Genomic DNA, 23,425 nt, shown 5'->3' on the forward strand with positions numbered 1-23,425 from the left:
GGATGTCCGTCAGGCTCCAGCGACCCCGTACAGTCATCTGTGGTCTGATAATGACACATGTGGATCCCAGTGATCCCACAAATCCATTTGGAAAATCGGGCAACGTAACATAACAGAAAAAATATTAAATTACAAGAGGGGCGTGTAACGTGTCAGTGCCCCCATATAACATGACAGGTCGTAAAGGGGAGGGGGGCACATTGGAAAGACTAAAATGAAGCCAATTCTTGCCTCCCATTAAAAAAAAGGGAAGAAGCCAACCAGGACTGAACCCTTGATATTAAGGACCCCATAATTTATTCTATATATATATATATAATATATTCTGTACGCTGCAGCCCTATAATGGCACGGCCGGCAGTCTGCACTATACGCTGGATGTGTATATACTGTATATTCTGTACGCTGCAGCCCTATAATGGCACGGCCGGCAGTCTGCACTATACACTGGGTGTGTATATACTGTATATTCTGTACGCTGCAGCCCTATAATGGCACGGCCGGCAGTCTGCACTATACACTGGGTGTGTATATACTGTATATTCTGTACGCTGCAGCCCTATAATGGCACGGCCGGCAGTCTGCACTATACGCTGGATGTGTATATACTGTATATTCTGTACGCTGCAGCCCTATAATGGCACGGCCGGCAGTCTGCACTATACGCTGGATGTGTATATACTGTATATTCTGTACGCTGCAGCCCTATAATGGCACGGCCGGCAGTCTGCACTATATGCTGGATGTGTATATACTGTATATTCTGTACGCTGCAGCCCTATAATGGCACGGCCGGCAGTCTGCACTATACGCTGGATGTGTATATACTGTATATTCTGTACGCTGCAGCCCTATAATGGCACGGCCGGCAGTCTGCACTATACGCTGGATGTGTATATACTGTATATTCTGTACGCTGCAGCCCTATAATGGCACGGCCGGCAGTCTGCACTATACGCTGGATGTGTATATACTGTATATTCTGTACGCTGCAGCCCTATAATGGCACGGCCGGCAGTCTGCACTATATGCTGGATGTGTATATACTGTATATTCTGTACGCTGCAGCCCTATAATGGCACGGCCGGCAGTCTGCACTATACGCTGGATGTGTATATACTGTATATTCTGTACGCTGCAGCCCTATAATGGCACGGCCGGCAGTCTGCACTATACGCTGGATGTGTATATACTGTATATTCTGTACGCTGCAGCCCTATAATGGCACGGCCGGCAGTCTGCACTATATGCTGGATGTGTATATACTGTATATTCTGTACGCTGCAGCCCTATAATGGCACGGCCGGCAGTCTGCACTATACGCTGGATGTGTATATACTGTATATTCTGTACGCTGCAGCCCTATAATGGCACGGCCGGCAGTCTACACTATACGCTGGATGTGTATATACTGTATATTCTGTACGCTGCAGCCCTATAATGGCACGGCCGGCAGTCTGCACTATACGCTGGATGTGTATATACTGTATATTCTGTACGCTGCAGCCCTATAATGGCACGGCCGGCAGTCTACACTATACGCTGGATGTGTATATACTGTATATTCTGTACGCTGCAGCCCTATAATGGCACGGCCGGCAGTCTGCACTATACGCTGGATGTGTATATACTGTATATTCTGTACGCTGCAGCCCTATAATGGCACGGCCGGCAGTCTGCACTATACGCTGGATGTGTATATACTGTATATTCTGTACGCTGCAGCCCTATAATGGCACGGCCGGCAGTCTGCACTATATGCTGGATGTGTATATACTGTATATTCTGTACGCTGCAGCCCTATAATGGCACGGCCGGCAGTCTGCACTATATGCTGGATGTGTATATACTGTATATTCTGTACCCTGCAGCCCTATAATGGCACGGCCGGCAGTCTGCACTATACGCTGGATGTGTATATACTGTATATTCTGTACGCTGCAGCCCTATAATGGCACGGCCGGCAGTCTGCACTATATGCTGGATGTGTATATACTGTATATTCTGTACGCTGCAGCCCTATAATGGCACGGCCGGCAGTCTGCACTATACGCTGGATGTGTATATACTGTATATTCTGTACGCTGCAGCCCTATAATGGCACGGCCGGCAGTCTACACTATACGCTGGATGTGTATATACTGTATATTCTGTACGCTGCAGCCCTATAATGGCACGGCCGGCAGTCTGCACTATACGCTGGATGTGTATATACTGTATATTCTGTACGCTGCAGCCCTATAATGGCACGGCCGGCAGTCTGCATTATACGCTGGGTGTGTATATACTGTATATTCTGTACGCTGCAGCCCTATAATGGCACGGCCGGCAGTCTGCACTATACGCTGGATGTGTATATACTGTATATTCTGTACGCTGCAGCCCTATAATGGCACGGCCGGCAGTCTGCATTATACGCTGGGTGTGTATATACTGTATATTCTGTACGCTGCAGCCCTATAATGGCACGGCCGGCAGTCTGCACTATACGCTGGATGTGTATATACTGTATATTCTGTACGCTGCAGCCCTATAATGGCACGGCCGGCAGTCTGCATTATACGCTGGATGTGTATATACTGTATATTCTGTACGCTGCAGCCCTATAATGGCACGGCCGGCAGTCTGCATTATACGCTGGGTGTGTATATACTGTATATTCTGTACGCTGCAGCCCTATAATGGCACGGCCGGCAGTCTGCACTATACGCTGGATGTGTATATACTGTATATTCTGTACGCTGCAGCCCTATAATGGCACGGCCGGCAGTCTGCATTATACGCTGGATGTGTATATACTGTATATTCTGTACGCTGCAGCCCTATAATGGCACGGCCGGCAGTCTGCACTATACGCTGGATGTGTATATACTGTATATTCTGTACGCTGCAGCCCTATAATGGCACGGCCGGCAGTCTGCACTATACGCTGGATGTGTATATACTGTATATTCTGTACGCTGCAGCCCTATAATGGCACGGCCGGCAGTCTGCACTATACGCTGGATGTGTATATACTGTATATTCTGTACGCTGCAGCCCTATAATGGCACGGCCGGCAGTCTGCATTATACGCTGGATGTGTATATACTGTATATTCTGTACGCTGCAGCCCTATAATGGCACGGCGGGCAGTCTGCACTATACGCTGGATGTGTATATACTGTATATTCTGTACGCTGCAGCCCTATGATGGCACGGCCGGCAGTCTGCATTATACGCTGGATGTGTATATACTGTATATTCTGTACGCTGCAGCCCTATGATGGCACGGCGGGCAGTCTGCACTATACGCTGGATGTGTATATACTGTATATTCTGTACGCTGCAGCCCTATAATGGCACGGCCGGCAGTCTGCATTATACGCTGGATGTGTATATACTGTATATTCTGTACGCTGCAGCCCTATAATGGCACGGCCGGCAGTCTGCACTATACGCTGGATGTGTATATACTGTATATTCTGTACGCTGCAGCCCTATAATGGCACGGCCGGCAGTCTGCACTATACGCTGGATGTGTATATACTGTATATTCTGTACGCTGCAGCCCTATAATGGCACGGCCGGCAGTCTGCACTATACGCTGGATGTGTATATACTGTATATTCTGTACGCTGCAGCCCTATAATGGCACGGCCGGCAGTCTGCACTATACGCTGGATGTGTATATACTGTATATTCTGTACGCTGCAGCCCTATAATGGCACGGCCGGCAGTCTGCACTATACGCTGGATGTGTATATACTGTATATTCTGTACGCTGCAGCCCTATAATGGCACGGCCGGCAGTCTGCACTATACGCTGGATGTGTATATACTGTATATTCTGTACGCTGCAGCCCTATGATGGCACGGCCGGCAGTCTGCATTATACGCTGGGTGTGTATATACTGTATATTCTGTACGCTGCAGCCCTATAATGGCACGGCCGGCAGTCTGCACTATACGCTGGATGTGTATATACTGTATATTCTGTACGCTGCAGCCCTATAATGGCACGGCCGGCAGTCTGCACTATACGCTGGATGTGTATATACTGTATATTCTGTACGCTGCAGCCCTATAATGGCACGGCCGGCAGTCTGCACTATACGCTGAATGTGTATATACTGTATATTCTGTACGCTGCAGCCCTATAATGGCACGGCCGGCAGTCTGCACTATACGCTGGATGTGTATATACTGTATATTCTGTACGCTGCAGCCCTATGATGGCACGGCCGGCAGTCTGCATTATACGCTGGGTGTGTATATACTGTATATTCTGTACGCTGCAGCCCTATAATGGCACGGCCGGCAGTCTACACTATACGCTGGATGTGTATATACTGTATATTCTGTACGCTGCAGCCCTATAATGGCACGGCCGGCAGTCTGCATTATACGCTGGGTGTGTATATACTGTATATTCTGTACGCTGCAGCCCTATGATGGCACGGCCGGCAGTCTGCACTATACGCTGGATGTGTATATACTGTATATTCTGTACGCTGCAGCCCTATAATGGCACGGCCGGCAGTCTGCACTATACGCTGGATGTGTATATACTGTATATTCTGTACGCTGCAGCCCTATAATGGCACGGCCGGCAGTCTGCACTATACGCTGGGTGTGTATATACTGTATATTCTGTACGCTGCAGCCCTATGATGGCACGGCCGGCAGTCTGCACTATACGCTGGATGTGTATATACTGTATATTCTGTACGCTGCAGCCCTATGATGGCACGGCCGGCAGTCTGCACTATACGCTGGATGTGTATATACTGTATATTCTGTACGCTGCAGCCCTATAATGGCACGGCCGGCAGTCTGCACTATACGCTGGATGTGTATATACTGTATATTCTGTACGCTGCAGCCCTATAATGGCACGGCCGGCAGTCTGCACTATACGCTGGATGTGTATATACTGTATATTCTGTACGCTGCAGCCCTATAATGGCACGGCCGGCAGTCTGCATTATACGCTGGATGTGTATATACTGTATATTCTGTACGCTGCAGCCCTATAATGGCACGGCCGGCAGTCTGCACTATATGCTGGATGTGTATATACTGTATATTCTGTACGCTGCAGCCCTATAATGGCACGGCCGGCAGTCTGCATTATACGCTGGATGTGTATATACTGTATATTCTGTACGCTGCAGCCCTATAATGGCACGGCGGGCAGTCTGCACTATACGCTGGATGTGTATATACTGTATATTCTGTACGCTGCAGCCCTATGATGGCACGGCCGGCAGTCTGCATTATACGCTGGATGTGTATATACTGTATATTCTGTACGCTGCAGCCCTATGATGGCACGGCGGGCAGTCTGCACTATATGCTGGATGTGTATATACTGTATATTCTGTACGCTGCAGCCCTATAATGGCACGGCCGGCAGTCTGCACTATACGCTGGATGTGTATATACTGTATATTCTGTACGCTGCAGCCCTATAATGGCACGGCCGGCAGTCTGCACTATACGCTGGATGTGTATATACTGTATATTCTGTACGCTGCAGCCCTATAATGGCACGGCCGGCAGTCTGCACTATACGCTGGATGTGTATATACTGTATATTCTGTACGCTGCAGCCCTATAATGGCACGGCCGGCAGTCTGCACTATACGCTGGATGTGTATATACTGTATATTCTGTACGCTGCAGCCCTATAATGGCACGGCCGGCAGTCTACACTATACGCTGGATGTGTATATACTGTATATTCTGTACGCTGCAGCCCTATAATGGCACGGCCGGCAGTCTGCATTATACGCTGGGTGTGTATATACTGTATATTCTGTACGCTGCAGCCCTATGATGGCACGGCCGGCAGTCTGCACTATACGCTGGATGTGTATATACTGTATATTCTGTACGCTGCAGCCCTATAATGGCACGGCCGGCAGTCTGCACTATACGCTGGATGTGTATATACTGTATATTCTGTACGCTGCAGCCCTATAATGGCACGGCCGGCAGTCTGCACTATACGCTGGGTGTGTATATACTGTATATTCTGTACGCTGCAGCCCTATGATGGCACGGCCGGCAGTCTGCACTATACGCTGGATGTGTATATACTGTATATTCTGTACGCTGCAGCCCTATGATGGCACGGCCGGCAGTCTGCACTATACGCTGGATGTGTATATACTGTATATTCTGTACGCTGCAGCCCTATAATGGCACGGCCGGCAGTCTGCACTATACGCTGGATGTGTATATACTGTATATTCTGTACGCTGCAGCCCTATAATGGCACGGCCGGCAGTCTGCATTATACGCTGGATGTGTATATACTGTATATTCTGTACGCTGCAGCCCTATAATGGCACGGCCGGCAGTCTGCACTATATGCTGGATGTGTATATACTGTATATTCTGTACGCTGCAGCCCTATAATGGCACGGCCGGCAGTCTGCACTATACGCTGGATGTGTATATACTGTATATTCTGTACGCTGCAGCCCTATAATGGCACGGCCGGCAGTCTGCATTATACGCTGGATGTGTATATACTGTATATTCTGTACGCTGCAGCCCTATAATGGCACGGCGGGCAGTCTGCACTATACGCTGGATGTGTATATACTGTATATTCTGTACGCTGCAGCCCTATGATGGCACGGCCGGCAGTCTGCATTATACGCTGGATGTGTATATACTGTATATTCTGTACGCTGCAGCCCTATGATGGCACGGCGGGCAGTCTGCACTATACGCTGGATGTGTATATACTGTATATTCTGTACGCTGCAGCCCTATAATGGCACGGCCGGCAGTCTGCACTATACGCTGGATGTGTATATACTGTATATTCTGTACGCTGCAGCCCTATAATGGCACGGCCGGCAGTCTGCACTATACGCTGGATGTGTATATACTGTATATTCTGTACGCTGCAGCCCTATAATGGCACGGCCGGCAGTCTGCACTATACGCTGGATGTGTATATACTGTATATTCTGTACGCTGCAGCCCTATAATGGCACGGCCGGCAGTCTGCACTATACGCTGGATGTGTATATACTGTATATTCTGTACGCTGCAGCCCTATAATGGCACGGCCGGCAGTCTGCACTATACGCTGGATGTGTATATACTGTATATTCTGTACGCTGCAGCCCTATGATGGCACGGCCGGCAGTCTGCATTATACGCTGGGTGTGTATATACTGTATATTCTGTACGCTGCAGCCCTATAATGGCACGGCCGGCAGTCTACACTATACGCTGGATGTGTATATACTGTATATTCTGTACGCTGCAGCCCTATAATGGCACGGCCGGCAGTCTGCATTATACGCTGGGTGTGTATATACTGTATATTCTGTACGCTGCAGCCCTATGATGGCACGGCCGGCAGTCTGCACTATACGCTGGATGTGTATATACTGTATATTCTGTACGCTGCAGCCCTATAATGGCACGGCCGGCAGTCTGCACTATACGCTGGATGTGTATATACTGTATATTCTGTACGCTGCAGCCCTATAATGGCACGGCCGGCAGTCTGCACTATACGCTGGGTGTGTATATACTGTATATTCTGTACGCTGCAGCCCTATGATGGCACGGCCGGCAGTCTGCACTATACGCTGGATGTGTATATACTGTATATTCTGTACGCTGCAGCCCTATGATGGCACGGCCGGCAGTCTGCACTATACGCTGGATGTGTATATACTGTATATTCTGTACGCTGCAGCCCTATAATGGCACGGCCGGCAGTCTGCACTATACGCTGGATGTGTATATACTGTATATTCTGTACGCTGCAGCCCTATAATGGCACGGCCGGCAGTCTGCACTATACGCTGGATGTGTATATACTGTATATTCTGTATGCTGCAGCCCTATAATGGCACGGCCGGCAGTCTGCATTATACGCTGGATGTGTATATACTGTATATTCTGTACGCTGCAGCCCTATAATGGCACGGCCGGCAGTCTGCACTATATGCTGGATGTGTATATACTGTATATTCTGTACGCTGCAGCCCTATAATGGCACGGCCGGCAGTCTGCATTATACGCTGGATGTGTATATACTGTATATTCTGTACGCTGCAGCCCTATAATGGCACGGCGGGCAGTCTGCACTATACGCTGGATGTGTATATACTGTATATTCTGTACGCTGCAGCCCTATGATGGCACGGCCGGCAGTCTGCATTATACGCTGGATGTGTATATACTGTATATTCTGTACGCTGCAGCCCTATGATGGCACGGCGGGCAGTCTGCACTATACGCTGGATGTGTATATACTGTATATTCTGTACGCTGCAGCCCTATAATGGCACGGCCGGCAGTCTGCACTATACGCTGGATGTGTATATACTGTATATTCTGTACGCTGCAGCCCTATAATGGCACGGCCGGCAGTCTGCACTATACGCTGGATGTGTATATACTGTATATTCTGTACGCTGCAGCCCTATAATGGCACGGCCGGCAGTCTGCACTATACGCTGGATGTGTATATACTGTATATTCTGTACGCTGCAGCCCTATAATGGCACGGCCGGCAGTCTACACTATACGCTGGATGTGTATATACTGTATATTCTGTACGCTGCAGCCCTATAATGGCACGGCCGGCAGTCTGCATTATACGCTGGGTGTGTATATACTGTATATTCTGTACGCTGCAGCCCTATGATGGCACGGCCGGCAGTCTGCACTATACGCTGGATGTGTATATACTGTATATTCTGTACGCTGCAGCCCTATAATGGCACGGCCGGCAGTCTGCACTATACGCTGGATGTGTATATACTGTATATTCTGTACGCTGCAGCCCTATAATGGCACGGCCGGCAGTCTGCACTATACGCTGGGTGTGTATATACTGTATATTCTGTACGCTGCAGCCCTATGATGGCACGGCCGGCAGTCTGCACTATACGCTGGATGTGTATATACTGTATATTCTGTACGCTGCAGCCCTATGATGGCACGGCCGGCAGTCTGCACTATACGCTGGATGTGTATATACTGTATATTCTGTACGCTGCAGCCCTATAATGGCACGGCCGGCAGTCTGCACTATACGCTGGATGTGTATATACTGTATATTCTGTACGCTGCAGCCCTATAATGGCACGGCCGGCAGTCTGCACTATACGCTGGGTGTGTATATACTGTATATTCTGTACGCTGCAGCCCTATAATGGCACGGCCGGCAGTCTGCACTATACGCTGGATGTGTATATACTGTATATTCTGTACGCTGCAGCCCTATGATGGCACTTCGGGGCGACATGTGGGATTCCTCACCCACTTTTATAGAGGCCCGCTCATTGTTCAGCACTGACTTGGCTGGCACATGGCATCCAGGCTTGTTAGAAAATAACATTGGCACTGACAGTCTAAATAAAGGGCAGGGCTGCTTGGCAAAGGACTGGGGGAAACCAGAACTGGGCACAGCACAGCACTTTATTGGGCATGCACCGAAATCAATGGGAATACATAGAGGTGCTGGGTGCAAAATGTACAAATATGGACAATTCCTTTAAGAGTAAAATCTGCATTGGGCGCTGGTATTAGCTGTGGGCTGTGAGCGCTGACAGTGCAGAAGGGCAGAGCGCCAGGAGCGGGACTGCGGCAGCCGCACACCGGCCCGGGAGCACCGCCCTGCAGCAGCCTCTTACCTGTACTCAGCGCCTGTGGCTCCGGTTCCCCCGGGAGCAGCCGCGGCCGCCGAGCCCCATCCTCCTCCTCCCGCAGACTGTCGGCTCTCCAGCAGCGGACGTTACATTGTATCACTGTCACCCGGCAGCAACGTTCTACGGCTCAGTGATTGGCTGCTGCAACAAAGAAGGGCGGGGTGAGAGCGGTACTGATGAGCAGAGGGGCGGGGCTTGGAGAAGACAGTGGAGACCGTCAGCATTTACGGATACGAGCTCCGCCTGGCTGAGAGGCTTCTCCCAGTGAAGACATATATGACAGATGTAGCCACAAATCTCTGGGACTCCATTATCTTATTGTGAGAGCAGGGACTGAGGTTCTGCAAGCAGTACGTGGCTGCAACGTTCAGGATGAGAGGACACCGAGTGGCTGCAGCGGTCAGGATGAGCGCACACTGAGTGGCTGCAGCGTTCAGGATGAGAGTACACTGAGTGTCTGCAGAGGTCAGGATGAGAGGACACCGAGTGGCTGCAGCGGTCAGGATGAGCGCACACTGAGTGGCTGCAGCGTTCAGGATGAGCGTACACTGAGTGGCTGCAGCGTTCAGGATGAGCGTACACTGAGTGGCTGCAGCGGTCAGGATGAGAGGACACCGAGTGGCTGCAGCGGTCAGGATGAGCGCACACTGAGTGTTTGCAGAGGTCAGGATGAGCGTACACTGAGTGTCTGCAGCGTTCAGGATGAGCGTACACTGAGTGTCTGCAGCGTTCAGGATGAGCGTACACTGAGTGTCTGCAGCGGTCAGGATGAGCGCACACTGAGTGTCTGCAGCGGTCAGGATGAGCGTACACTGAGTGTCTGCAGCGGTCAGGATGAGCGTACACTGAGTGTCTGCAGCGGTCAGGATGAGCGCACACTGAGTGTCTGCAGCGGTCAGGATGAGCGTACACTGAGTGTGCAGCATTCAGGATGAGCGCACACTGAGTGGCTGCAGCGTTCAGGATGAGCGTACACTGAGTGTCTGCAGCGGTCAGGATGAGCGCACACTGAGTGTCTGCAGCGGTCAGGATGAGCGTACACTGAGTGTGCAGCATTCAGGATGAGCGTACACTGAGTGTCTGCAGCGTTCAGGATGAGCGTACACTGAGTGTCTGCAGCGTTCAGGATGAGCGTACACTGAGTGTCTGCAGTGGTCAGGATGAGCGCACACTGAGTGTCTGCAGCGGTCAGGATGAGCGTACACTGAGTGTCTGCAGCGGTCAGGATGAGCGTACACTGAGTGTCTGCAGCGGTCAGGATGAGCGCACACTGAGTGTCTGCAGCGGTCAGGATGAGCGCACACTGAGTGTCTGCAGCGGTCAGGATGAGCGTACACTGAGTGTGCAGCATTCAGGATGAGCGCACACTGAGTGGCTGCAGCGTTCAGGATGAGCGTACACTGAGTGGCTGCAGCGTTCAGGATGAGCGTACACTGAGTGTGCAGCGGTCAGGATGAGCGTACACTGAGTGTGCAGCATTCAGGATGAGCGTACACTGAGTGTCTGCAGCGGTCAGGATGAGCGTACACTGAGTGGCTGCAGCGTTCAGGATGAGCGTACACTGAGTGTCTGCAGCGTTCAGGATGAGCGTACACTGAGTGGCTGCAGCGTTCAGGATGAGCGTACACTGAGTGTCTGCAGCGTTCAGGATGAGCGTACACTGGCTGCAGCGGTCAGGATGAGTGTACACTGAGTGTCTGCAGCGTTCAGGATGAGCGCACACTGAGTGGCTGCAGCGGTCAGGATGAGCGTACACTGAGTGTCTGCAGCGTTCAGGATGAGCGTACACTGGCTGCAGCGGTCAGGATGAGTGTACACTGAGTGTCTGCAGCGTTCAGGATGAGCGTACACTGAGTGGCTGCAGCGGTCAGGATGAGCGTACACTGAGTGTCTGCAGCGGTCAGGATGAGCGTACACTGAGTGTCTGCAGCGTTCAGGATGAGCGTACACTGAGTGTCTGCAGCGGTCAGGATGAGCGTACACTGAGTGGCTGCAGCGTTCAGGATAAGTGTACACTGAGTGGCAGCAGCGTTCAGGATGAGCGTACACTGAGTGTCTGCAGCGTTCAGGATGAGCGTACACTGAGTGGCTGCAACGTTCAGGATGAGCGTACACTGAGTGTCTGCAGCGGTCAGGATGAGCGCACACTGAGTGTCTGCAGCGTTCAGGATGAGCGTACACTGAGTGTCTGCAGCGGTCAGGATGAGCGTACACTGAGTATGCAGCGTTCAGGATGAGCGTACACTGAGTGCAGCGTTCAGGATGAGCGTACACTGAGTGTGCAGCGGTCAGGATGAGCGTACACTGAGTGGCTGCAACGTTCAGGATGAGCGTACACTGAGTGTCTGCAGCGGTCAGGATGAGCGTACACTGAGTGGCTGCAGCGTTCAGGACCATCTACCACATAGTTTGGGTGCTGGTGCATCATGTATGGCCTAAATGTTGGAGAAGCTGCTGTATTTCTTCACCTTCTTTAAGGCCGGTTTCACACATCAGTGGCTCCGGTACGTGTGGTGACAGTTTCCTCACGTACCGGAGACACTGACTCACGTAGACACATTAAAATCAATGTGTCTCTGCACATGTCAGCGTGTTTTCACAGACCGTGTGTCCGTTTGCAAAATACGGAGACATGTCAGTGTTCGTGGGAGCGCACGGATTACACGGACCCATTAAAGTCAATGGGTCTGTGTAAACATGTACAGAAACACGGATGCTGTCCGTGTGCCATCCGTGTGCTGTCCGTATGCGTTTTTCCTGTCATAGGGTTAAAATTGTAAAAATTGTTGCAATACACGGACACGGACACACGTACAGCACACGGACAGCACACGGACCCTAAAAACGTACTCACGGATCCCACACGGATGGCCTACGTGAGCACACGGACATGGATAACTCCGGTACCGGAATTATCTGGACGTGTGAGACTGGCCTAATGCTCTTTTTTCTCCAAGGTCACAGACATAGTTGCTGCTAAGGGGCTCAACACCTGAGAGACCCCACATCCCTGCCCCTCACATGACGAGTGCAATATATCTGTATGTGGCGGCATTTTACCTGTCAGCAATAACCTTGTGACCTTTTTCATGGGTTATTCTTGTGCTATGATAATCCCTGTAGTATGACATCGCTGTGTGCATCATCCCTGTACTGTGACACAGCTGTGTGCATCATCCTTGTACTGTGAGGGTAAGTGCACACGGTCAGTATTAGGCAACGATTTGGATGTAGCACATGTCCGCTGCCGGCTTATGAATGCAGGCGATTCATTTATCGTGTCTCCGCCAGATAAATAGACATGCTGCGGTCTGGAGAGATGCGCCTCATGTCCGTCTCCGTTGGTGAGCCGCGGGCATCTGTGGACGCATAGTGGACATGGGGTTTCTTGAAATCCCATCCACTATGCTGTAACATGTGGATGCTACAGGCTGGACGCTGTGGATGTACACAGCGTCCAACCCGCGGTGTTTACTGACCGTGGGAACATTCCCTGACACTGCTGTGTGCATTACTTGTGCACTCTTACATCACTGTGTGCATCATCCCCGTCCATTATGGAGATTAAATTAATCATTCACATGTTCTGAGCTGGTTGCTGGTGGTCACAGTGGAGCGGAGTCCCATGATTATTTCTTACACCTTTACTTCAGACTTTTATAAAAATGCAAGAGACTGAAAAGAAAACCAGACGTTTAGATAAGTGCGGACAACATTTTCAGGGATTTTCCACCATCCACCGTCGATTTAGGAGATGCAGAGATCATGTGACAAAACCTAGTTTACTCATCAAATTGCTCTATGACTACGTCACGACTACTGGATGTGAAGTCACTTCTGCTTTTTTTTATACATGTCTGAAACTTAAAAGTTGGACTCCAGGCCATTCCTCTGAATAAAGGGGCTGCAGCATTACTTAAAGAGAATCAGTCAGTAGATTTATGCTATGTAATCTGATAGCAGCATGATGTAGGGACAGAGATCCTGATTCCAGTGATGTGTCACTTAGTTTACTGGGTGCAGTAGTTGTGATAGAATCACTTTTTTTCTCTGCTACAGATCTAGCAGAGCTCGGAATGCTGAGCTGTGTATAACCCCGCCCACACCACTGATTGGCAGCTTTCTGTGTACATTGTATATTGACGAAAAGCTGCCAATCAGGGGTGGGGGTGTGGCTGGACCAGAAGGCGCAAGACACCTAGTCCTGTAGTGATAATCTCCTGCTGATAAAACACTGATTTTATTGAAGCAACAGCACACAACCCAGTAAGTGACACATCGCTGGAATCAGGGTCTCAGTCCCTACATTATGTTGCTCTCAGATTACATAGCAAAAACATGCTGAAAGATTCTCTTTAAAGGGATATTTTCGCCAGTTTACTGCTCTCTAAGATGGGAATGATCTTTTAGGAACAGTCTGCCATAACATTATGGGATCAGAATACCATTTTAGTAAAAAAAAATAAAAAAAAGTTGCATCCTCAGAAAATTCCTTAAATATTACAGAACAGTATGACTGCCCCCTACAGGTAGGAATCAATACAAAACACATAGTAAGAATCATCACTACTAAGGGTAGGTGCCCACGATCAGGAATGGCTGCGCTGCGTCCAAACCGCTGCGTTGTACAGTACAAGCACAATGGATGCAATTTATATATATGTTCCGGGGCGCAGAGATCTGCAGCATCAATCCGTACCAGTGATCGTGGCTGCATGAGAATCTTTTTGGACTTTATTTTTTTTTTAGCTGAACAGATATTGAAAAACAATTGGTGGAAAAAAAAAGTGCATGAAACTTCTTCAAAGCTGATGGAATCAGCTCCAAACTAGCTTGTCACGTAAGAAGACTGTTTTATCTGCTGCAGATCGCCCAGTGTTATGAATACTGAGCTCTGTATAACCCCGCCCACATCTCTGATTGGCAGCTTTCTGCTCAATCACACAGAAAACTGCCAATCAGTGGTGTGGGTGGAGTTGGAATCCCTGGCAGCAGGCCAAGTGGCGATAATCTCCTGCTGATAAAACAGTGATTATATCAAAACTGCACCAAGCAGCCCAGCAAGTGACACATCACTGGATTCGGGGTCTTTGTCTCTACATTATGCTGCTCTCAGATCAGGTAGCGAAAACCTGGTGACAAAAATTAAGAACTGAGCCAGTCTTATTATTCAAACCTTAGAAAAGTGTAGATCACATTCTTTTCGGGTGACACTGGATCTACAGGTGGGCGCCACGCTGAACTGTGTCGGCGTCAACATGAGGTTAATTTATTTGGATCCTCAGCCCTATAGGACACAGCCTACAACATGCCACCGTCCCGGCACAGGTGGTGCAATGCCCACTGTGCTGTCATGTGCCAGGTTGTTTTGTGTGCGGGGAAGATGAGTCGGTCAGTAAGATGAGCGTTATTTTTTTGTGGGAGGTTTATTTCATTATTTTAGAGGACACAATTACTCTCTAAAGTGGGCGCTCAGAGGGCATTGTTTAAGAGGGTACTGAGTGCATTGGGGGGTGCCATGTTTGTCTTGCCCTAGGAGCTGGCAGTCCATGATATGAGCGTGAACTTATTTTCCGCTGGTTAGAAATTCCATCTCCGGTCTATGAAAGGCCAAAAGGATCAGAGTGTTGGGGAAAAGCTTGTGACTTGGTGGTCATCAACAAAGAACAGTCCAGAAGAATCTTACCAACTCCCTACAATGTCATAAAGTCAGAACAATAGTGATTGTCCAACATCTGTGCGAATGCGGCACAAAACCAATTATATCCATCAGAAAGAAAAAAAGTCATAGAAAAGGCGATTACAGGACCCCCACTGCTGGAATAGGAGGAGTCGTTAGAAAAATATATTTCCTTTTTTTTTTCTTGTTTATTTATTTTCTTAATATCACGATCTGCATGTTCCACACTGATATATACAGTGGGGCAAAAAAGTATTTAGTCAGTCAGCAATAATGCAAGTTCCACCACTTAAAAAGATGAGAGGCGTCTGTAATTTACATCATAGGTAGACCTCAACTATGGGAGACAAACTGAGAAAAAAAAATCCAGAAAATCACATTGTCTGTTTTTTTTAACATTTTATTTGCATATTATGGTGGAAAATAAGTATTTGGTCAGAAACAAAATTTCATCTCAATACTTTGTAATATATCCTTTGTTGGCAATGACAGAGGTCAAACGTTTTCTGTAAGTCTTCACAAGGTTGCCACACACTGTTGTTGGTATGTTGGCCCATTCCTCCATGCAGATCTCCTCTAGAGCAGTGATGTTTTTGGTTTTTCGATTGGCAACACAGACTTTCAACTCCCTCCAAAGGTTTTCTATAGGGTTGAGATCTGGAGACTGGCTAGGCCACTCCAGGACCTTGAAATGCTTCTTACGAAGCCACTCCTTCGTTGCCCTGGCGGTGTGCTTTGGATCATTGTCATGTTGAAAGACCCAGCCACGTTTCATCTTCAATGCCCTTGCTGATGGAAGGAGGTTTGCACTCAAAATCTCACGATACATGGCCCCATTCATTCTTTCATGTACCCGGATCAGTCGTCCTGGCCCCTTTGCAGAGAAACAGCCCCAAAGCATGATGTTTCCACCACCATGCTTTACAGTAGGTATGGTGTTTAATGGATGCAACTCAGTATTCTTTTTCCTCCAAACACGACAAGTTGTGTTTCTACCAAACAGTTCCAGTTTGGTTTCATCAGACCATAGGACATTCTCTCAAAACTCCTCTGGATCATCCAAATGCTCTCTAGCAAACTTCAGACGGGCCCGGACATGTACTGGCTTAAGCAGTGGGACACGTCTGGCACTGCAGGATCTGAGTCCATGGTGGCGTAGTGTGTTGCTTATGGTAGGCCTTGTTACATTGGTCCCAGCTCTCTGCAGTTCATTCACTAGATCCCCCCGCATGGTTCTGGGATTTTTGCTCACCGTTCTTGTGATCATTCTGACCCCACGGGGTGGGATTTTGCGTGGAGCCCCAGATCGAGGGAGATTATCAGTGGTCTTGTATGTCTTCCATTTTCTAATTATTGCTCCCACTGTTGATTTCTTCACTCCAAGCTGGTTGGCTATTGCAGATTCAGTCTTCCCAGCCTGGTGCAGGGCTACAATTTTGTTTCTGGTGTCCTTTGACAGCTCTTTGGTCTTCACCATAGTGGAGTTTGGAGTCAGACTGTTTGAGGGTGTGCACAGGTGTCTTTTTATACTGATAACAAGTTTAAACAGGTGCCATTACTACAGGTAATGAGTGGAGGAAAGAGGAGACTCTTAAAGAAGAAGTTACAGGTCTGTGAGAGCCAGAAATCTTGATTGTTTGTTTCTGACCAAATACTTATTTTCCACCATAATATGCAAATAAAATGTTAAAAAAACAGACAATGTGATTTTCTGGATTTTTTTCCTCAGTTTGTCTCCCATAGTTGAGGTCTACCTATGATGTAAATTACAGACGCCTCTCATCTTTTTAAGTGGTGGAACTTGCACTATTGCTGACTGACTAAATACTTTTTTGCCCCACTGTATATATATATATATATATATAATACTTGGGTAGGACTGCAGAGAATATTCACCGTACCCCCGGCGTCTCGCCTGACTCCTCAGATGCAGGAATCCCACTGATGTTACAGTGTGATGTTGTGACATTACTATAGCAACCACTTAAATAGGGAAATTACTACTTCCACATTTGGACACAGTGTCATGAAAGGTTTATTTTCAGTAGATCTTGTCAGGTAGTGTTTGAAAATAAAAGTAATTTTGCAATTTACAGCTCATTAAAATTTTTAGTCGTTCTCGAGATATCAACATTTTTTATTTTCTTTTGCTTTCAGCTCGTTGCCTTAGAGACCGACCACCACTGCTGGACACCAGAACATGTACAATGGTTTTAGGCCGGTTTCACATGTCAGTGGCTCCAGTACGTGAAGTGACAGTTTCCTCACGTACCGGAGCCACTGACACACGTAGACACATAAAAATCAATGCATCTGTGCAGATGTCATTGATTTTTTGCGGACCGTGTCTCCGTGTGCCAAACACGGAGACATGTCAGTGTTCGTGGGAGCGCAAGTATTACACGGACCGATTAAAGTCCATGTGCCGTGCAGGAGACAGCGCTACAGTAAGCGCTGTCCCCCCACTGGTGCTGAAGCCACGATTCGTATCTTCCCTGCAACAGCGTTTGCTGCAGAGAAGATATGAATAATACTGTTTAAAATAAAGATCTATCTGTGCCGCACGTGTGCCACACTGATGCGCCACAGAAACGTAGGGGCACACGGACACAGATAATTCCAGTACCGATTTTTTACGGTACCGGAATTATCTGGACGTGTGAAACCGGCCTTAGGCTGTGTGCACACGCTGCGGATTTTGTTGCGGATCCGCAGCGGATTTGACCGCTGCGGATCTGCAGCAGTTTTCCCAAAGTTTACAGTACCATGTAAACCTATGGGAAAAAAAACCCGCTGTGCACATGCTGCGGAAAAAGCCGCGCGGAAACGCTGCGGATTATTTTCTGCAGCATGTCAATTGTTTGTGCGGATTCCGCAGCGGGTTTCAACCAGCACCAATAGGAAAGTGCTGGTGAAAAACCGCAGAAGAATCCGCAGAAGAAACCGCAAGAAAATCCGCAGTGAAAACCGCAGTGGTTTTGCACTGCGGATTTTCCAAATCCGCTGCGGAAAAATCCGCAGGAAAATCCGCAGCGTGGGCACATACTCTTAAGCTCTTTTCTGCTGCGCTTGTAAACTATATTTTGAAGCTGGCCAGGATCACTGAAGCGCTGTCGCCTCCTAATCTAAACAAGGTTTAGAGAAGCCCTAAGAAACTAAACAGCTGGGGTGGTCGGTCTCTAAGGCAACAAAAGAAAAATGTTAATATTTCAAAAATGGCTGCAAAGTTTAATAAACAGTAAATTGCAAAAGTGCTTGTTTTTATATGATTTACCAGAAAATATTGATCTATGAAGATGGGGATAACTCTTCAAGCAATGTAGAGCAGTATGTACTGTGGAAGGTCTGCGCACTTAGCTGCTCCTTGAGGTAGTCACGGGTACTGCAGCTCAGCTCTTATTCACTTCAGTAGGTTCTGAGCTGCATTACCTGGGAATGGCCACTAGACGGTGCTATTATGGCTCTGTATACTGCTTACATCCTGCTGCAGCTGATAAAAACTAATGGTGGGGGTGCCGGATGTTGGATCTCCATCTCTGGACCACCCCTTTAAGGTAATTTCTCCTCCATGTTGCAAAAATCAATAGTTCTACAAACCACTCGGCATCTCTGAATTAACCTCTTAATTCCCAGTTGATATTTTGTTTTGGGGCGTTAGCTTCTTCTTCAAGTGTCGGGGCCCTAAGCAAGCGGGGGACTCTCTCGCCGTAGGGACACTGGCGCGCTATGGGGCCCCCGTGCTCTAAAGTGTTTGCTATACTTACCTCTCCTCATTTCCCACAAGTTGCAGGTCCTGTCTCTCTTCCTCGTCTTGTGACTCAGTGACGCTTCAGGGCAGAGGGCGCGATGACGTCACTACAGCACGACCCTCTGTATGGGGTCTATTCTGTATGGTGCAATATATGGGGCCCATTATACTGTATGAAGCATTATATGGGGCCTATTATTCTGTATGGAGCATTACATGGGAGCTATTGTGCATGGATCATTACATGGGGTCCATTATTCTGTATGGAGCAATATATTGGGCCTGTTATTCTGTATGGAGCATTATATGGGGCTCATTATACTGTATAGAGCAATTAATGGTGCTCATTATACTGTACGAAGCAATATACGGGGCTTATTATACTGTATAGAGCACTATATGGGGCTCATTATACTGTACGGAGCAATATATGGGGCTCATTATACAGTATGGAGCAATATACTGTATATAGGGAGTTGTGGGCCCATAATACTATGTATAGGGGAGCTGTGGGCCCATCATTCTGTATATAGGGGAGCTGTGGGCTCATAATACTGTATATAGGGGAGCTGTGGACCCATCATACTATATATAGAGGAGCTGTGGGCCCATCATACTGTGTATAGAGGAGCTGTGGGCCCATCATACTATGTATAGGGGAGCTGTGGGCCCATCATACTATATATAGAGGAGCTGTGGGCCCATCATACTGTGTATAGGGGAGCTGTGGGCCCATCATACTATGTATAGGGGAGCTGTGGGCCCATCATACTATGTATAGGGGAGCTGTGGGCCCATCATACTATATATAGAGGAGCTGTGGGCCCATCATACTATATATAGAGGAGCTGTGGGCCCATCATACTGTATATAGAGGAGCTGTGGGCCCATCATACTATATATAGAGGAGCTGTGGGCCCATCATACTATATATAGAGGAGCTGTGGGCCCATCATACTATATATAGAGGAGCTGTGGGCCCATCATACTGTGTATAGGGGAGCTGTGGGCTCATCATACTGTGTATAGGGGAGCTGTGGGCCCATCATACTGTGTATAGGGGAGCTGTGGGCACATCATACTGTGTATAGGGGAGCTGTGGGCCCATCATACTATGTATAGGGGAGCTGTGGGCCCATCATACTATATATAGAGGAGCTGTGGGCCCATCATACTGTGTATAGGGGAGCTGTGGGCCCATCATACTATGTATAGGGGAGCTGTGGGCCCATCATACTATGTATGGGGAGCTGTGGGCCCATCATACTATATATAGAGGAGCTGTGGGCCCATCATACTATATATAGAGGAGCTGTGGGCCCATCATACTGTATCTAGAGGAGCTGTGGGCCCATCATACTATATATAGAGGAGCTGTGGGCCCATCATACTATATATAGAGGAGCTGTGGGCCCATCATACTGTGTATAGGGGAGCTGTGGGCCCATCATACTGTGTATAGGGGAGCTGTGGGCCCATCATACTGTGTATAGGGGAGCTATGGGCACATCATACTGTGTATAGGGGAGCTATGGGCCCATCATACTGTATATAGGGGAGCTGTGGGCCCATCATACTGTGTATAGGGGAGCTATGGGCCCATCATACTGTATATAGGGGAGCTGTGGGCCCATCATACTATATATAGAGGAGCTGTGGGCCCATCATACTGTATATAGGGGAGCTGTGGGCCCATCATACTATATATATAGAGGAGCTGTGGGCCCATCATACTATATATAGAGGAGCTGTGGGCCCATCATACTATATATAGAGGAGCTGTGGGCCCATCATACTATATATAGAGGAGCTGTGGGCCCATCATACTATATATAGAGGAGCTGTGGGCCCATCATACTGTGTATAGAGGAGTTGTGGGCCCATCATACTATATATATAGAGGAGCTGTGGGCCCATCATACTATATATATAGAGGAGCTGTGGGCCCATCATACTATATATAGAGGAGCTGTGGGCCCATCATACTATATATAGAGGAGCTGTGGGCCCATCATACTGTGTATGGGGGAGCTGTGGGCCCATCATACTATATATAGAGGAGCTGTGGGCCCATCATACTGTGTATAGGGGAGCTGTGGGCCCATCATACTGTGTATAGGGGAGCTGTGGGCCCATCATACTGTGTATAGGGGAGCTATGGGCCCATCATACTGTGTATAGGGGAGCTATGGGCACATCAAAATGTAAATAGGGGCAGTAATAGGGGCACATACACCAGCAGTCGCTCAGTATTGGGGTATCAGAAGGATGAGGAGTTTTTGTAGGTTGGGAATAGATGGGGACGGTGCTGGAAATGTGAGAAGTGAAATGTGTCTTTGTTTTATTCTCTGCAGCCGAGTCCTGTGTGGAAGAAGTTGTCACGTCGGTCTGGGCCAGATGGAAAAGACGGGAAAAGTGAATGACTCCACCAGAAAGACCGTCAGCGGTAAGTCACCATCTATAACTGTACTGGGATCACTTGTATATTCTGCAGGACTGGGATCTATCACTGTATGGTCACTATATGGGCAGCACGGTGGCGCAGTGGTTAGCATTGCAGTGTTGCAGCGCTGGGGTCCTGGGTTCTAATCCCACCCAGGAAGGACAACATCTGCAAAGAGTTTGTATGTTCTCTCTGTGTTTGCGTAGGTTTCCTCTGGGTACTCTGGTTCCCAAAGACATACTGATAGGGATTCTAGATTGTGAGCCCCAATGGGGACAGTGATGATAATGTGTGCAAAACTGTAAAGTGCTGTGGAATATGTTAGCGCTATATAAAAATAAAGATTATTATTACTATATGGCCGTAATATCAGTGTTGGTCATTGTGTAGAGATTTATTTTCAGTAACAGCGCAGTCGTCTTCTGAGGTTTCTCTAAAGCCATTATTGGGGTGCGTTACCATAGTTGTAAACCTGGTTCCCTAGATAGGTGACCGCACTGAAGTTTTATCCCTCCCACTCTGCTGAACCCCAAGGCATGCCTCTGTATGAGGGTTTGTTTGTTTTTTCTTTTTTACTATAATGTCAGAGATAAAGTAAAAAAAAATAAAATGGGATGACATAGCAAAAAAAAAAAGTAAATCCGTCAAGGTTTTTATTCACACCACTTTGGTGTACATATGATGTTTTGATCACTTTTCATTACATTTTTGAGGTGTGTAATAAAACAATTGCAATTCTGGCATTTTTTTTCTGCGCGGGTTTAATTACTTTTACATTTTGATCAATCAGTGTCTTAAGTACGGCCATGTTGATTTTTGTATTTATTTATTTTTAGAAAAAGTAGGTTGATTGTGTTTATTTTTTTTTTTACATTTTTTAGATTATTGATTGTTTTTTTTATTTTACCTATTTTTTTAGGGGGGATCTTGAACCTGCAATCCTTTGATTGCTTGTTTTATGTACCTCACTACTACTATATTGCAGTGTACAGTGTAAACGACTGTCTGCTATGAAGCTCAGCTTGTGGCTGAATTTCACAAGAGCATCAATATGACAGGCAAGGGGGCTTTCAGCCATGATATCCCACCGCTGCCCCACAATCTCGTCACGGTGGGGTCAACAGGACGGTGATCGCTCCTTTTAAATGCCGCTGTCAGTAATTGTCAGCTGGTATTTTCTCCCACTCTTCTTCAGGCTGATGGATGTTTGCAGGGTTCTTATTCCCAATGGCAGATTTCAGATCGCCCCAAAGATTTTCAATGGGATTGAGGTGAGGACTCTTTGCTGGACATTTTAAATCAGTCCATTTTTTTCTTTTTTAACCATTCCTGTGTACTTTTGGATGTGTGCTTTGGGTCATTGTCTTCCTGGAGGATCCATGATCTTCAACTCAAACCAAGTTTTCTTACACTTTGTAGGACATTTCACTCTAAAAAATCTCTTGATAATTCTCAGATTTCACGATTCCTGTGATACAATCAAGGCCTCCAGTACCAGATGCAGCAAAACAGCCCCACAGCATTATGGATCCTCCACCATGCTTAACTGTTGGTAGTGTGTTCTTTTCCTTATAATCTTCATTGCGCCATCTGTAAATAAACTGTTGATTTGCATTGCCAAAAAGATCTATTTTTGTTTCATCTGTCCACAGAATATCTTCCCAGAAGGATTGTGGTTTGTCAAAGTACTCTTTGGCAAAGATCAGTAGTTCCTTTTTATATCTTTTCTTCAGTGATGCTTCACCCATAAAGCTCTGCTTGGTTTAGTGTGCGGCGTATGATACTTGCTGAAACTTGTTAATAACATTGCACACTGTTGAAACTATGGTACCAAGGTCCTTGAAGATGGAAGGTCCTTATACCCTTTGTGGTTGCTAATA

General features: G+C 47.7%; 1 protein-coding gene across 1 annotated transcript in view; it reads right to left on the minus strand.

Moving 5' to 3' along the window:
* VASH2 (vasohibin 2) overlaps nt 1-9,794 on the minus strand; it is a 94,588-nt gene extending 84,794 nt beyond the window's left edge. Inside the window, exon 1 of the mRNA XM_069768515.1 lies at nt 9,660-9,794. The gene's annotated coding sequence lies outside the window, so the exon portion shown is untranslated. The remainder of the gene's footprint in view (nt 1-9,659) is intronic.
* Between the last annotated feature and the right edge of the window lie 13,631 nt (nt 9,795-23,425).

Source organism: Ranitomeya imitator, chromosome 5 (assembly GCF_032444005.1).
Source record: "Ranitomeya imitator isolate aRanImi1 chromosome 5, aRanImi1.pri, whole genome shotgun sequence".
Classification (NCBI taxonomy): Eukaryota; Metazoa; Chordata; class Amphibia; order Anura; family Dendrobatidae; genus Ranitomeya; species Ranitomeya imitator.